We start from the raw sequence: 10,987 nt of genomic DNA on the forward strand, positions 1-10,987 counted from the left end.
CCAGCAGGAGGGAGCTCTGTGCATCATCCAGGCTTGAGCCTCTCATGTTCTCTCGCCACGTGCTTCCCCTATTCCTCACCTCTAACTCCACTCCTGGGTTTATCTAGCTCCTGACCTTTTAGATTTCATCTTCCACTCCAGACTCTAAATTTATTCCTTTAGCTGATGAAAGATTTACTGTCTTTACTATGAACTTTTGTGTTTCCATCGCAAATACGATTTTATGCTGATCTTAGCTACATGTGCTCTGGACACACACACACATGAATAGCTGCCTTTCAGAGTGTATCTGCCACTGGGCATTGACCCAGCCACAGTGGTCAAAGTTAAACACTTCACCATTCTACAGACTCACAAAACAAGCCTCCTTCATCCTTAATGTAATCTTTTGTATTTAACATCATATTCCATCAATGCTCAGATCTTCTCTAAGTGAAGATTTGTTAATCTAATAATTCAATCTACCCAAATGTGTCATTTGTTTAAGTATGCTAATAAAATTTCTCCTCAAGGTTAAATATATTTTTAAATTAATTTTTCTCTGGATTTTGTCACACAAAAAACGTTCAAATTTATATTAAATGGCAGTGGGACAGGTAATTTGGTAGTAAACATGGTCTTTGGGGCTATTAAACCTTTCAGGATAGAGACCCACCCACTCCACATATTTGGCGAGTCCTTTGTTTTACCTGTTTCGCCATCTGTCATATTAGAGAACTGAAGTAATTCACAGGCAGGAAAGCAGGTAGACAGTCAAAATAACAATATGAGACACATGACTAGAAAGCAACAATATTGTTAAAATAGGTGCTGTATTCTTGCAAACATCATGTGAGTCTGAAAGTTGGGGAGTCTTTAGAGAAGTAACAATTAAACCAAACATGCCTATACATTTTATACAATTAACAAATTGTTAAAATAGGTGCTGTATTCTTGCAAACATCATGTGAGTCTGAAAGTTGGGGAGTCTTTAGAGAAGTAACAATTAAACCAAACATGCCTATACATTTTATACAATTAACAAATTGTTAAAATAGGTGCTGTATTCTTGCAAACATCATGTGAGTCTGAAAGTTGGGGAGTCTTTAGAGAAGTAACAATTAAACCAAACATGCCTATACATTTTATACAATTAACAAAGTAGTTAGTATTCATATCTGGAAGTTACAATGAGAAAACATTGTAAAACAAAAAAAAAATTTAAATAAACTGCTTAAATCACACAATCTGCTAAGAGTAACTATAATTTATTCTGCATCTACCATTGTAAGACTCAACTGCTTTAACTCATTTAAGTGTTATGTTTCTATGAGGTACTTATTTAGTTATCCCCCTTCACAAATAAATGAAGTAACAGAGAAATTAAATAACTTACCCATGACACACAGGTAATAAATAATAGGTCAGGGCTCAAAAGGAAGTTTCACTCAGAGGCTGCATTTAATCTTTCTACCAAGCCGCCTATTCGAGGGGCAACGAGAGTGGGGTACCTTCCCAAAGCAACCTCCTGCTCCTTCCAGCAAGAGGAAGACATAATAGCAGTACATCTGTTTATATATCTCCTTAGATAGGAAGCCCCACTATGAACTGCAAAAGGAAAGGTACCCTGTTGGTACTCAGATAAAATGCAGAAAAGAGTGAAAAATGACTACTAATAAAATTTAATCCCAGGAAATGCCAGTTGCCTGCTGTAAGTGTGTCTAACTCCTCGGTATCATTGAAAGATAAACACATAGCCTTCACAGGAAGCTATTTGGTTTGGGTAGCAATGATTTTTGACATTCAGGAAACTTGCAGTGCATAGAGAAACATAAAGAGCTTCTATTGTACTTCTCAGCAGTGATAAAATGTTCCATAAATAACTATTTCACTTTGTTTCCTTCTCAGTAAAATTATCTTTGCTGCTTCGATAGATTTTCTACTATTTAGGGCAACCTGTCCTAACCTCTGTTAGAAGAAAATGAGAAATACTCTATATACAAGATAAGACAAATCTAATAGTTGTGTTTGCAAACATCAAATAACAGTGGGCTCAAGAAGTGTGATATAAAGCTATCAATTAATTTTGTTGTAACTGTATGCACCTGTGAACAACTGCTTAATTAAAGAGGCAAACAGAAATCTCTTACAATAATACCTCACATTACTCGCACTTATGTGACTGTCAATTAGCTGGAGTGGATAAACACAATTGGAAGCATGCCATGTGGACTTCTGGTAAAGGAGAGAGAAAAAAAGACATAACCAGGAGGTGTGTGAATAGAGAAAGGAGAACCCACAGACAAATATGGACAATTCTCTATGGGATAAATATCCCTTTCAATCAAGGAAATGAAAGTAGATGCTTTATACTGAAAGGACCGAACTCCCTCAATCACTGCAACAAAGAAAACGAAGCTTTCATACACAAATATACATCAAAAGGAAAAAGAGCTGGAGCATCTGGGCTGCTTGCAAACACGAGTTCAGCACTGGTGCTTTATTTCTGTATAAAAGAAAGCAAGGCAAATCCCTGGGTTACTAGTCTCCCAAGATAATAATATTGTACCTCAAGGTCTTGGCCCACAATTTACTTTGTCCACAATTCTTTTGTTTTTCAAATACACACACACACACGCACACGTACACACACACTCTCACAACTTGGCAAAAGATTAAAGGAGAGAAGCTTAAAACTTGTGAGAAGAGTATGTCAGATTCCCTCTGGAAAAAGATGGATTATACAAGTTGGAAATTTCTAGTTGTCAGCTCTGGCTCTCCGATGATTTATTTTGCTAATTGAAGCAAAAGGACTATATGGAGTTATGAGATTGAAAATTGAACAGGCAACATTTGAATTATGATGAAATTATAGCCCACCACTAAAAGCCTCCTTCAACCTTTGTCATCAAAAAGGACGGTGAAATCATCACTGCTTTTCCAGGTACTCCTGAGAATAGTTTCAATGATTTCTCAAGAAACCAACAAAACGTGTTCTGTGTTGCTAGACAACAATCACTACAGCCCTCTGAACCCATAAAGGGATGGAAGATCCTAGAGGGATGGGGTTATACCTTATTCTTGGTTTCATGAGTGCCAAACATAGGACATAATGCTCAGTTAAATCAAACCTAAATAAAAATTACACTTCTTAAAAATCCCCTTCCCACATCCACTCAGTTCTTGAGCTTTGGAAGCAGAAACTAGGATTTATTTTATGAGAAAAAACACAAAAATTTAACTGGAAGAAAGCCAGGCTCACGTAACATAGCAGTTTGCTGCTAAGCCTTTGCTTATCCTGAGAAATAAATCTAAAAGAGAAACGATTTAAGAAATTGACCTTCTGCAGTTGTGGGACTTGTATATGCCGAAAATACTCATATGACTATACACCTTTCCTAACTTTAAAGTAAAGGCAAAGGCACATTTCTTTGCTTGTCTTTTGTTTACTTTTCTTTTTTCTTTTCTTTTCTTTTCTTTTCTTTTCTTTTCTTTTCTTTTCTTTTCTTTTCTTTTCTTTCTCTTCTCTTCTTTTCTTTTCTTTTTGTATTTTTTGGTTCCCTTCACCCATTTTGCCCACCCCCAACCCCTGCCCCAGATAACCACCAATTTGTTCTCAGTGTCTATAGCTCATTTAAAAAATTTCTTTTCTTTTTTCTTTTTATTTTTTTAGGTTCCATATATAAGTGAGATCAAATGACTTTTATCTTTTCCTGCTTGACTTCTTTTACTTAGTATAATGCCTTCAAGGTTCATCCATGTTGTCACAAGGGGCAAGATTCCATTCTTTATTATGGTTGAATAATATTCCATTGTGCGTGTGTGTGTGTGGGGGGGGTGCACATTTTCTTTATCCATTCACCTATTGATAGACATTTAGTTTGTTTTTATGTCTCGACGTTTGTAAATAATGCTGCAGCGAATATGAGGGTGCATCAGGTGTGAGGTGATATCTCATTGTGGTTTTGATTTTAAATCCTCTGATGGTTAGAGATGTTGAGCATCTTGTCATGTACCTATTGGCCATCTGTTTGCCTTCTTTGGAAAAATGTCTATTTTTCCAAAAATATCCTCCGTCCTTTTTTAATTGGATTGTTTCCTTTTTGTTTTGTTGTTGTTTATTTGATTTTTGCTGTTGAGTTTTATGAGTTCTTTATATATTTGGATATTAATCCCTAATCACACATATGATTTGCAAATATTTTCATTCACTTAGTAGGTTGCTTTTCATTTTGTTAATGAACCAAGGTACATTTCCAAGGCAAATATGAAGTAGTCTCTCAAAGTAATGCCTAAAATTACTTGCAGTTATGTATCTGTGATAATTGTGTCAAATTCAGCCCATCATCTATTTGTGTAAATAGTTTTGTTGGAATACTGCATACTCCTTTGTTTATGCATTCTCTGTGGCTACTTCACACTACAATGGCAAACTTGATTAGTTGCCACAGAGACAATACAACCTGCAAAGCCTATCGTATTTACTATCAGGCCCTTTGCAGAAAAAGGCTGGTGACCACTGATTCTGTTGATGTGATTATAGTAATTTTTTTTGTATGCTTACCAAATGTCAGGGACTGTGGTGTATCCCATTATCGCACTTATGTGGTTTATCTCATTAAATTGGCACAATGAATATACACAGTTAATTTAATTTTTATCTTCATTTTCACAGTTGAAGTTTGGAGAGGATCGGTAACTAGATAGTTGTTCACAGGTCATCCACTCTTAGAAACTTTCCTTGAGGCTGTGCCGTTGGGCTATTAGCTGAAGATTCAGTTTATTTCCCTGTTCTTTCAATAACAATCTATAATTACCTATGAGAAGTTGTCACATAGTTTCTATTGTTGATCTTTCGTCCTGCTACCTGCCCAATAGGCAGGCCTGTATCATGTTCATCTCAATCCTTTCATGTATCTTAATGATTGCTACATTGTAGGTGCCTTAAATTGTATGAATGAATGAATGCCCATATCTGTGTATGCTGGTGTATTAGTCCACTCGGGCTGCCATAACAAAATACCATATATAGGATGGCTTAAACACAGAAATTTATTTCCCCATAGTTCTGGAGGCTGGACAGTCTAAGGGCAAGTTTCTGACAGGCTCTGATTTCTGGTGAGGACCCTCGTTTTGGCTTGCAAAGAGATTCCTTCTCGCTGTGTCCTTAAATGGCAGAAAGGGAGCTCTAGTGTCTCGTCCTTTTCTTATAAGGGCACCAGTTTTATTAGATCAAGTCTCCACCTTTGTGATCTCTTCATCTTAATCCTCTCCTTAAAGGATTTAGTGCTTCAACATATGAATGAGGGTTTAGTGCTTCAACATATGAATTTGAGGGGGTACAATTTCATCCTAGCAGAAAATATGGCAGACCTTACTGGTTAGCTGCCCCAGTCTCTATTTTCAGTCCCCTTCTGACCTATTGTTTCTATCGTAAAGCTGCAAAAGTTAAAATTTTCAGTTGAAACTAGAGGACTCAACGTGACTGACATCTAACAAAGATTTAACATTGTTAGTTCAGCCTATTTTCCTTATTCCTTCTTCCTTCTTCCTGTGTAGAACCCAAACATGATAACTAAATGAACAGTAGGCTTCTTTCAGTCATAAGATTCAAAGCTACATGTTAAACATGAGAGAGCTGGAAGGGGGCTGGGTCCTCAAAGGTGTTGGTGATCTGCACACCTGTGTGGAACTTCCTGTATCTGGACTTCTTGGTACATAATACAATAATATTTGCAGCCAAATGCAGTCCTAATTGATTTAACTTGGCATAAAGGAAATGACTCCACCCTAGGTGTTAGAAGTACCAGCACCAATTCTACCACTAACTAGCTCTATGATATTGGGTAAGCCTTTTATAGCTGAGGAGCTGAGCTAGATAGCTGCTGGAGTGTCTTCCAGCTCTAAAATTATATTATTTGATGATTAATACAGTGAATACATCAGTAATGAGCCAGGTTATCCCAAATAATATATTAATATCCTTAAAGAAGAGGGTTACTGAAAGAGCTTATATGGGATCAATATTATTGTTTTTTGAATATTTTTAATCTCACCTATAAAGCTCTGTCGATGTGATGTTTTCTCTGTGAGGCTTATTTTAAATCTGTGATGATTTACTTTCTCAGAGAGAGAGGGATAATTTGCTTGAACTAGTAAGAACTGACAGAGAATGTCACAATCTCTCCCCTGTCCTGCTTGTGGATGATGCTGCACTCTCATATGTGTCCCTGTGACTCCAATTGACCCCTAAATATACTGTTAAGCACATATTTTAAACATGACAAGATAATCAATAAATCTCATAAATATTGATGTCTTACAGAGGAAATGCATCTTCTGCTTGGGATCAGCATATGGAGTGCGGCACCTTCCAGTCATTCTTCATAAGTCCTATAGAAAGTCATTGTCACATTATTTTTGCTTTCTTACTGTGTCATTATAGAGTGTTTCAAGGATGCCTGTCAGGCACTTGTACCAACAATGTTTTGAAGCCATGACATCATTTTGACACTAATTTCCATTTTTCCATCATTCCATAAGAAACCCCTAACATCTCTTATTTTACAGCAAGCTTTTTACTGTCTAAGAACCCAGGCATCAACTGTGAATATTGCTTCCATGAAAAAAAGAAAGTAAGGTTGATAGTCAACTGCTGTGCTAAGAATTAGAGTAATCTGTATGTATCCTGGTAATATGATATACAGTGATCGAATTGATCTCCCCACTTTAAGTCTCTCCCTAATGACACCCCCATTTTTCAATTCTTTAATAGCCACAAGCCCTAAGGAAGGAAATCCTTGGCCTCGCCAAGCACTTTTATTTTGGGGAATAACTCCAGTGTGAGTGAGATAAAACAGTGGAAGTCAGTGATTTTTCAGAGTATTTTACATTGTCACCCACCCCATCCAAGTCCGTCACACTTACAGTAAGTGGTTTCACTAAAATCCTTCAGTTTATTGATGCCTCCTTTATCCTTCATTGCATGTTTGCTCTGTTGTGATGGACTTAACGTAATATAACGTTTTCTACACCCTGCAGGGAACCAGGTTCTAGTCAAGGATTTGCGAGCTGTGCCTGTCCTTACTGCATAGACTCCCTGTGCCCAGATAGGTGACAAAACATTACAGTCCATAGTTTAAAAAAAAAAAAAAAAGTAGAATGGCTTTAATGAAAAAATAAAAATGAGTTCTTATCCTAATGCGACACTTTATTGTATAAGAGATAAGTTGAATAGATACTAAAGTCCTAAGAATAAGAGCTGAGGTAGGACATTAAAAAATTTTTTTGTGACAAAATTGAAAAATTCAGGGCTTTCTGATGCTTTAGCACAGCACCATCATAACATATGGACTCCGGAGCCAGATTCTCTGTGTTCAAACATTTGCCTTCTTGATTACTAGCTGTGTGACCTCAGGCAAGTTATTTTACCTATTGGTGCCTCATGTGAAAATGGGGATAATAATGGTAGTTTACAGAATAATGTTATTATAAGACTGAGTTAATACACTCAAAGTGTTTTAAACAATGCACAGCTCAGTGCTTATGTAATAAATATTAATTATAATAAATGAATTGTAATTTTTTTATCACTATTATGTGCGTTTGCTTGTTAGGGATAAATCACAGAGCACCAAATACTGTCAGTGAACTACAAAACAGCCTCTGGCCAACTCTTATTCCTATAGGTTGCGATGCGTCCACTTGGCTTGGCTGAACTAGAGTTCCCCAGATTCCCTTTCTGGTATATTTCCAGTTTGGATGGACTAAGAATGATATTCACTGAGAAGAGCTGGAAGACACAAGGGAGGCAGCATCCATTTTGTAGCACATAAAGCGTTATTCAATTATACATCAACCTAGGTGCTGCTAAGAAGGGATTTTATAGACATAATTAAAAGCCTCTAATCAATTGACCATAAGTTAATTGAATGGGTAGACCTGGCTTAATTTTATAATATCTTCATTCTGACCTTTCGTTATAATTTTTGCCAATAGCCATAATATGTTTTATTTTTTATTTTCTTACATTTACCCTATCTCTTATGGCCTCCTCACTACTGGAGCTCAACATTCAAATAAAGGGAAGTCTTTTAAAAGAGGGCATAGAGCTTCCCTGACTGAACCTGGACTCCAAGCTTTATCTCACGCTCCAGGGATTCCATTCTGCTAGTTATCTTTTCTCCTTGGCTGCTTGTCCGTGGGCTCCAAGTTTCAGTGTTTGGATTCTAACTTGGTCATGAACTTACTTTCCTGACTGCCTGCCCTACAGACTCCTGGCTTAGCCAGTCTCCACGTTTTTGTAATAAATCTACCTATTGAATGTCTATCATCTATCATCTATCTATCTATCTATCTATCTATCTATCTATCTATCATCTATCTATCTATTTATCTATCATCTATCTATCTATCTATCTATCTATCTATCTATCGTCTATCCACCTATTTATCCTCTATCATCTCTCATCTACTTACATAATCTATCTATCTAGTCTATTTGTAACCAGTTTTGTTTCTCTAGTTGAACCCTGACTGATAGGTTTATCAGGATAGAATTTTGGCCAAGAATACTACATATTTGAACCACTTTAAAATTTAAATTCATGCTTTGAGACAATTAATAGTGTGGATAACAATTGTAAAATCTATTGGAAAAATTGTGTAAAAGAAATAATGTAGTTGCCACATTAAATGCGACTTAAAATATAGTAATATCAATGGCTAATTATTTGAACATTGAGGACTGGTAGTGAGAAAGCCATTGAGAGAGGGATAAATGTAAGAAAATATAAATTTGAAGAAAATTATGGAATACTGGGTCAAAAAATTATAAGCGTAGGGCAGAATGCCGAGACAGTGAGATTTCAAGAAGATTAAAGTTTGACTAGAACAGAATTTAATGCAAATGCAAATAAGGCAAAAAGAAAAAAATAGCAAACTTTTGAAAAGTGTAACTATAAAGAGGTGGTGGTACAAAAATGACCAAGGGCATGTATAACATGGAAAATCCTAATAAAATGAATTCATATGATATGATACTTCTGTATTAAATGTTGAATGAAAAAAGTACAATTAAAAATAAATACATCTATACAGGTGTCTTTTTATTGATTTTTATAATTTTATTTTTTTTCCTTTTGCTTTAATTCAGTCAAATACTACCAAAATTTAAGTTACTCCCTGGAAATTAATTGAGTACTTTCAGAATCTGAATTAACTCTCAGTACAGGTTAGTAGAATTTACCATATTACAGCTTTAGTTTTATCCCTATGACCCTAGACATTAAAAGAACTTCTAAGTTAGTAAAATGTAAAAAAAAATTTTTTTAAAGTTCATTTTCTCCTTTCTGAGTATTTTGTGTGAAATCTGCTTGATGTCTTGCTGGGGGAGAATGATGCAAGCTTTAAATGCAACTTGGACAAGCTGAAAAAAAGTTCACTGCTGAATATATGAGGGGGAGAAAAGGAGAAGAAACATTTCAATGAAAAATACTTGGCTGGTATGCTTTGGAAGATAGCAGTCAAAGACAAAGGCTGATTAAACAGGAAAACGAGGTTAGATAATTATATTTTCTTTTCATTATAATTTTTTTTTATTTTAAATAGATATAACAATATTAAGAAAGTTTGGGAAAAATAACTCCCTATGACTCCAGGATGAAATTGTTATCATTTTCTTGCTTTGAATTTGATGCTGATTTTTTGACATATTATTTTAAATTTGGAGACAATAATATAATACTATTTCTTTCCCTCTGTATTCTTTAGTAAATAAAAAGAAGGACGATAGAAAATTTATTCTTGACTTGAACCCCTACACCTGGCTGACAGCAGCTGCCTCGTATGAAACCATGGGAATTATGGAGGAAAAAGCTGGCCCCCAAATGAGAATACTATAAATTTACCAACAGATGATAGTTATCTCTAATTGCCAGTCATTAGGACAACTTTCTTAACATCAAAGCATAGTTTTGCTTTACATACCAAAGGAAATACAACTTTAAGTCATTCACTGGAGCAAGTTTACACTCTGGTATGTGTGTTTTCCTTCAGTTGACTTTTTATCCTTTAGGTTAAATGATATATGTATTAAAATACAATAGAATGCAGCATGATGAGTTAGAGAGAATAGTAGGGTATTGAGAGTTATGAGTCCATTTTTAGTTGAAGAAAAGATTTTCTTGCCTTTTGAAGTGATACACAAGCAAATTGTCAAGAGGAACCCTCACTTGATAACAAAACTTAAAAACGATCTTAATCACACTGTTGCTGGGTCATTTGGCAAGATGACTGTGCAGGTGACAGTTTATCCTGTACTAGGATCTGTGGAGAAGATATAAAACAGTAATGGTATTAATGACCAGCCTTTGTATACAGCCTTATAATTTTAAAGGATTTTCATTCATTATCTAATTAACCTACAAAACACTGTACGAATTAGATATACTTAGCTGTAAACCTTAGATGAGAATTTACAAGTTGTGCAGTAAATAAATTAAACCTTCTACAAAGCAACAGACAAAGATAAATTATACATTAACTGATTTTGCTGGACAGATGGGGAGAAAGAGTCATACTATTGATCTGAAACACATGGAGAAAGGGAAGTATTATATTTAAGTTAGTTTGGCTGAAAAACAAGGCAAAGTACCTCAAAATGGCAGCTATCTGTACCTGTTTGGGTCTCTTTTTCTTTTGACCTCAATGCCAGGCTAACTTCTCCTTTGTGTTCCTAAGAGCTTGATACTAATTGATGGAATTGAATACAATTAATTCTAGACTAAATGGAATGAATACCATGTTTGTGAAGGTTGGCAAGTAGACTGACTAAAATAAAGAAACTTAAGGTGATAACGAGAAATTCAATTTGCAGAAAAAGAAAGAAAACAAACAAACAAACAAAAGAAATGCAATTTGCTTATTCAGTCACTTAGCAAATATTTATTGAGCACATATCATGTACCAGGTACTTTCCTGCATAGTGAAGAGACAGAATTGAATGAGA

The sequence above is a fragment of the Rousettus aegyptiacus genome, unplaced genomic scaffold, assembly GCF_014176215.1.
Source record: "Rousettus aegyptiacus isolate mRouAeg1 unplaced genomic scaffold, mRouAeg1.p scaffold_m13_p_11, whole genome shotgun sequence".
NCBI classification, from domain to species: Eukaryota; Metazoa; Chordata; class Mammalia; order Chiroptera; family Pteropodidae; genus Rousettus; species Rousettus aegyptiacus.